Source organism: Squalius cephalus, assembly GCF_949319135.1.
Source record: "Squalius cephalus genome assembly, chromosome: 4".
Classification (NCBI taxonomy): domain Eukaryota; kingdom Metazoa; phylum Chordata; class Actinopteri; order Cypriniformes; family Leuciscidae; genus Squalius; species Squalius cephalus.
Window position 1 is genome coordinate 15953359 of NC_137125.1, and position 6874 is coordinate 15960232.

General features: G+C 33.6%; 1 long non-coding RNA gene across 1 annotated transcript; it reads right to left on the reverse strand.

Moving 5' to 3' along the window:
* Positions 1-1394: 1394 nt before the first annotated feature.
* Positions 1395-6520, reverse strand: LOC307156665. The gene is made up of 4 exons (XR_013820768.1): positions 6478-6520; positions 5546-5649; positions 4945-5026; positions 1395-1969 (listed from the first exon to the last, which is right to left on the reverse strand). It is a non-coding gene; the product is annotated as an uncharacterized lncRNA (long non-coding RNA).
* Positions 6521-6874: the final 354 nt, after the last annotated feature.

A 6874-nucleotide genomic window follows, 5' to 3' on the forward strand; every position in this document is an offset into this window, starting at 1 on the left:
CGCAGTTAATAAGTCCCTGTATAATAACAACCCCATCGTTCATAGCATGATTCGTATCTGGAAACAAATCAAGACCACCTTTAATCTTAAACCAATCTCTCTTTTGTTACCCATTAATAGAAATCCCACATTTGCCCCCTCCAGTCTGGATGGAGCCTTTTCTACATGGAGTGAGAGGGGTGTCCACTGTATTGGTGATTTATACGTAGGAGGCGTCTTTGCTTCATTCACGCAACTACAGAGGAAGCATGAGCTGGGAAAAAATAATTTATTTCGTTACCTTCAAGTTAGGGACTATGTTCGGAAATACTTAAGAGAATTTGAGACTGAACCACAATCTAAAATAGATGATTGTCTGAAATTGTCTCCTAACGAAAGTAAAATTATATCCTGTGTCTATAACAATCTCTTACTAATAAGCTCCCCGTCAACTGAAAAGTATAAAAGAAAGTGGGAAGAGGAATTTGGTGAATCTATTCCAGATGATTTATGGAAAGAAAGTCTTGAAAACATACATAATTGTTCAGTTAACACAAGACACTGTCTTGTCCAGTTTAAAATCATACATAGACTTCATTATTCAAAAGAGAAACTACATAACATATACCCAGAAGTGTCACCCATGTGTGATAAGTGTCACTCTTCCGTAGCAACACTTCTCCATAGTTTTGTTTTATGCCCAAGGGTTCAATTATTCTGGATTGATATATGTAACGTTATGTCTGAGGTCATAAATACTTCAATCGAACCTGACCCCCAGTTTATCATTCTTGGAATATCGGAGACCTTCAGAAAACTAAGTGTGGCACAACAGCGTTTTCTCTCTTATTGCTTCATAATAGCAAAGAGATTAATCCTCATCTTATGGAAGAGCACAACCGTACCTACCTCTAAGATGTGGTTAGAGGATTTAACTAACACACTTCATTTAGAAAGGATAAGATATACACTGAGAAACAGGCTCAACTTATTCAATAAAACATGGAAACCCCTCATATCATACCTAAAAACTACAAATCCAGTACAACAGTCCGCATCCTAGCACACAATATAGGACAATGGTAATGGTTTTTGAGCGAAGGTCTCTACAGGGAAGGGTGGAGATAAATGGGGAGGGGTTTGTCGGGTGGATAGGGGGTTGGGATAGTGTGGGTGATTGTGGTCAGTGTTGTTGTTTTTTTTTTTTTTTTTTTTTTTTTTACTCTTTTGTTACTTTTGTTTTGTTTTGCCTTTTGAATATACCACTTTAAGCTTACTGTTTGTTTTTATTTTTTTATTGTCTTTGTTGTTTTATTTTGAATTAGTTAAAAAAAAGCTCTCAGAATGTACAAGTGAATTGTATGTCAAATCATATGCTTTAATAAAATACATTTGATAAGAGATAGAGGGTTTTGACTGATAAAAGTCTTTGAAGCTGTCTCTTTGAGTTTTGAGATGTTTCTGTTACTCTTCACTAGACCACAAACGTGTCAATAAGGGTAATTTGATTCAGACTCTTAGGCGCTGTGATTTACTTAAGGGTTAACGGTTAAAAGCTTTTTCTGAATCTTAAAAATGACAAGTCACCGTGAGATTGTCCATGTGCTACACTAGAGTAGTGGAGCAGCGGGTTACGTCTTTTTTCGGAAAACACACTTCTCACACTGAGGACATGCGAAAGGATTCCATTCCAAGGGACTATTCAAGTGGAGATAAAGGTTTCCTTCACGAATGAAACTCTTCCCACACACTTTGCATTTGTGAGTCGTCTTTCCAGAGTAATATCTCATGTGCTTTTTAAGGCTCGCTTTACATCCAAAAGGCATTCCACACAGTTTGCAGGTGACAGAACTGGTACAAATGATTGTCCGAGCTCTTTTTTTCAAGGAATTCTTTTTAGTCTGTGTGGATTTTTCTCCCGTCATGAAATCATGATCTTTCTCTTCCATTACATTCAGTTCTTGTCTCTCTTCTTTCGGTGCAATCAGGTCTAAAGTGAAAGACGACAAATACAAAATTAACAGGAAAAACAGAAAGCCATCAAAAGGCTGCATTTAAAGCAAGAAAGCCAACAACACTAGATCCTGTACCCAATAAGTAACTGAAAGAGGAACATCTCAATATTGTTAACTGTTCACTCTCTTTAGGACACATTCAAAAAAACTTGAGTCCAAGATATCTGGCATTTATAAAAAACAAAAACACACACACACACAAAAAAAAAAACATTTAACTTGACCCAAGATGTTTATTATATACCAATCCCAAATCTTACAGTCAAATCCAAAATATTCTATAAATAGTGTTTTCTCACCTATATTCAGTTTTGTAGAGAAACAAAGTAGTCAGGAATTAAGCCCTATTGTAGCACAGAAACCTTCCTTATCAAAGTTACATCTTTCATCTATTGCTATTAGCTCTTTTGACATCAGACCACAACAATCTCTTGGATAGCTTTAGAATTATATTGGCATTTGTGGACAAGCTTTATCATGTTTCAGGTCTTATCAGTAATTAATATGTGCTCTACTACTCTGTATGTTGGTGTCCTACTTATAAACCACATTCTCACCATGTTTGATATTGTCACTGTATTGTGTATAAAAACACATACATATATATTTTATATATATATAAAACGTATTGTATCTCATTGTATGGAAAAAGGAAAAGGCAGCTTTTGTTGGTTTTATTGTAGAGGATTTACTGTCTAATCGTCAAGTTAAGACCACTGGCTTACTAGCTAGGTTAGGTTTTTATATACAGTTGCAAGCTATTTTAATCAGCTTTAGGTTTGAGGTTTATCAACAATGATGTGTAAAAACTGTGCAACCCATACTTCACAAATATTTACAATGCATTTAAAATTACATAAATAATGCTATGAGATTATGAGATTTTTTTTATTATTCAGTATTTAAATATAAAATGTTCTCTAAATTTAACATTTGAATTTAACTTGGAGCAAATAATCTCTCACACAATGTAACACTGTCCATCAATAAAAGGGTGAAAGAAATACTGACGAGGTCCTGTACTTTAAATAAGAAACTAAAACTGCCAGTAGGTGGCAGTAAGTCACTTGAGTCTTAATGAGTGAGTAATTAATTAAACTGATTTGTTTAAAATGCGGATTAATTCAGTAACGAATCACCGCTGTCTGTTGCACGGAGACTCGATTCTGCTGCAGTTTCATTATGTAATTTTCGTCGGCGAAAATAAAGGAAAACAACAATATTGACAATTAAAGCGAACTCACAATGTTAACTTGTTAATTTAACTTTTGAATAAAATATCACATTTGCAATCATGCTGATATTTGGTGAAAACGGCACTCTTGCTTGTGTGATATTGCAATATAACTACATCATATATTATAAATATAAGGAAAAAAAACTCATCTGGGCAAAAATGCCTGAATATCTTGAATTTTGGGGACATATAACTGCATACATCACGCAGTGCACATTGTAAAAACAATAATTACAATAATCATCTGCGGCACATATCGTACACATCTACGCACATAAATGAATTTACATTTGGACTAACATTTTCTTCTCCTTCAAAGCAAATCCATGAGGAGTAATTCAAATTTGGGATGTCAATGTTAACGCATGCGATACATTTTTTCCAGTTCAACTCTTTTACACAATTAACGCAGAATCTGTTTTTTCTGTCATCCTTTGGCTAGCTTTACATTATATGATCCCGCTCTTATTCATGCAAATGCTTTTAAACCATTCAAGTGCGGCAAGAAGACATAAGAAAACTGTGAATGTCTATAGACCGTATAATCCTGACACACACAGGGGCGCCAGTATCGTGCGCACAGAATCGAATTCTTTCAATAACACACAACAATTATGCCAAAATGTCTGTTTTGTCAAGTATCCTAATAACAGAAGAGCAGTTTCAAATGAGTTAAATACAGTCTTAAATGAACGTAAAGAGTTGTGAGAGAATGAGACGTGTGTGAGATCTTAAAGTGACAGCAGCCAATAATGCTCTCAGTCAGTAAAGTTCATCAAAGAACAAGAGTAACTGAGAAAATTACTCACTGCTCTTGACTAAAGAACTTTTGTAGCTTTAATGAGGATTAGTCTTAGATTAATTTATAATTTATGCAGTGCAGACTGTTTGATAACTTTATTAAATTTCTGTATAGTGTTCTGTGTATGTTAGACAGGTATGAAGGGCACAGGAAGATATTTATTATGGGTTTATGTGAGGATTGTTTAAAGTTCACTTACATTAAAAGTTGTTATAAACTTTTTGAAGCCTAATAAATGTTAAAAAATGTATAGCTTTCAATTACACTTTAATGTTGAATGGCTATAATTAATGTTACAAGTTGGGGGGAAGAATCATTTTTATCCAGACATTACTAGCTGTATTAGTATCAGTGATATTGGCCTTCATTCATAAAAAGATGCCATTAAACAAGTATTTAAAATATACTGTCTTTTTGTTGTCTCTACATTAATTTGGAGATTAACTGTAAAATTGTTAAACGTAAGTTTTTTTAATTGCAATTAATCACAGAAAAATGTGTGATTGATCTACTTAATTTTTTAAATCGATTGACCGCACTAATAAAAATCATATAACACAACATTTTAATTTTGTAAAGTATTTAGATACATCCAAGTCAAAGTGTCATCTAAAATTTAAGACCTCTCAAAAGTTAAGGATTTAAGTAACTCTCAAAAGTACTTTTTAAGGATCCAGGGGAACCCTGTATAGTAATTAACTACTAAGAAACTTATCTGGGCAAAGAGCACTAATGATTGTTTAAGACTTGAAACTTAAAGTTGAGGACTTGACTCAAGACTTGTGACTTGCAAAACAATGACTTGGTCCCGACTGTTTCTGAACTGTCTGTGTCGCTCACAAACATGAACAGTTTAAAAATTTTAATAAGGAGGATCAAGGATAAGGTTCAGCTTTGAGAATGAAACCAACCTGTTTGTTTCTCAGTATCTTCACGTTTCACTCTGAATGTTTCTTCAATCCTCACATCTTCAATCTCCTTATTAAAGGAGAACTCCGGTCAATTTTAACATTGAGCTCATTTTTTTGTACATTTGGAGTGCTGTCAATACAGAGAACAACGACAAAAATCGGTGTTGCCTACACCGAGTTATTCTATTTTTAAAATTTGCACCCTGTTGTCTTCAATGGGGCAAGTACTAAACCTGCTTTTAGCCTCTTAACATCCTTGATGTGTCATTACAAGTGCACAGAAAATGTGAGTGATTCCTTCAGAGTGAACACGAGTGAATCTGACTGCAGTAGATGTGAAAGATATGTATAAAAATGATGTTATTTAAGCCAGCGCAAATACCTGTGTTTACATCCTGTTTTCGGTGGAAGTCCAAAGTAATCGATTGCCGAGTTCACGCGCGTGATCATAGGTAACTAAACCCTATGCGCGTGAACTCGGCAATCGACTACTGTAGGCAACACCGATTTTTGTCGTTGTTCTCTGTATTGACAGCACTCCAAATGTACAAAAAAATGAGCTCAATGTTAAAATTGACCGGAGTTCTCCTTTAATAGACACAATCTTTATGTCTTCACTCTCCTCTTTAATAAACGCCATCTTTATAATATTGTCACATGGATCTCAGTCGCTTCACCAGGAGTTTTTCAGTGCATTTGGAAACTCTGTCATCTGATTAAGATGAGAATTATTAACAGAAAGAAAAAAATATTCAAACTAAATCTCTGGGTGCGTCCCGATGAGACAAAAAAAAAAAAAAAAAAAAAAAGCTCAGAACTAGCACTTAACAATTAGGCTACTGAAAGACCATACATTACAGAGACACTTCATATTTAGTTTCTTATGATCTGTATTTGATATTTATTGATCTAGATATTATATTCAATATTACAAAATCATGAAAAATGATACATTTTAAGTTGGTTTGTAAAGTTGTCATTCATTACACATGTTAGTGTTTATTGCATTTACACTTTTTTAACAAGCAGGTGTCGAATAGCCAAGCATTTTGAATTATTAATCGTTTTAAAGACTCAGTTTCTCTCATCATCACTACATGAAATTTTGAAAGGAGCAATAATAGTATTTCATTTCAAAGTATTCATTAAAATGAGTTTTTTTGTATATTAATGAAGCAAAACAATATCCAACTAGACAAGAGAACATATGAAGAGCACCACAGAAAGTACAACAAGTGTATATATATCTGACTTTTAAGTTTTTTAAAAAAAAGATTTGTGTAATAACTTGAATACATTTTCTCTAACATTGTTAGTTGTGTTTATGATAAACTGAATCACGATAGAGGGAGGAAAATGGGACGCCCTTTTTTGTCTATCTGCTTTACTCATAAAAACAACGTTCATTAATGTTAAATAAAGCATTACAATGTTACATTAAAAAAGTAATTAATTTACTTTACACGCTTGTAAAACTGTTAAACTGATGGGACAGTTTGCATTGAATTAAAACATTTTAAATGTAAATCAAACCTTTCTTCAGCCTAATCACAACAGATGCAGGAGCGAGGCGCAGCCTTATGACGTCACACCTTCTGACCAAAATAAAAGTCCTGTTCACGTACGCTGCTGCTTCCCAAATCACAAACGTGCATAGAAAATTATAAATAATATACGTATATTATTAAAAGGAATATGAAAGACTACTTTGGAAAATAACTAATAATTAAAGAGAGAGTTTCTGTTTGGCAAACATTTTGTGTTTGGGGACAGACCTTTTATTCCCTATATTACAGTATTAATATGTTAGTAGTGACAAATGTGGTTTACCAGTTAAAAATACACATTAAAGATATTAATGACTTCATAAAGCAGGGTTAATATTAAGTGTCATTTTGGGATAGAAAGAAAAGAAATTTGATTCCATAAC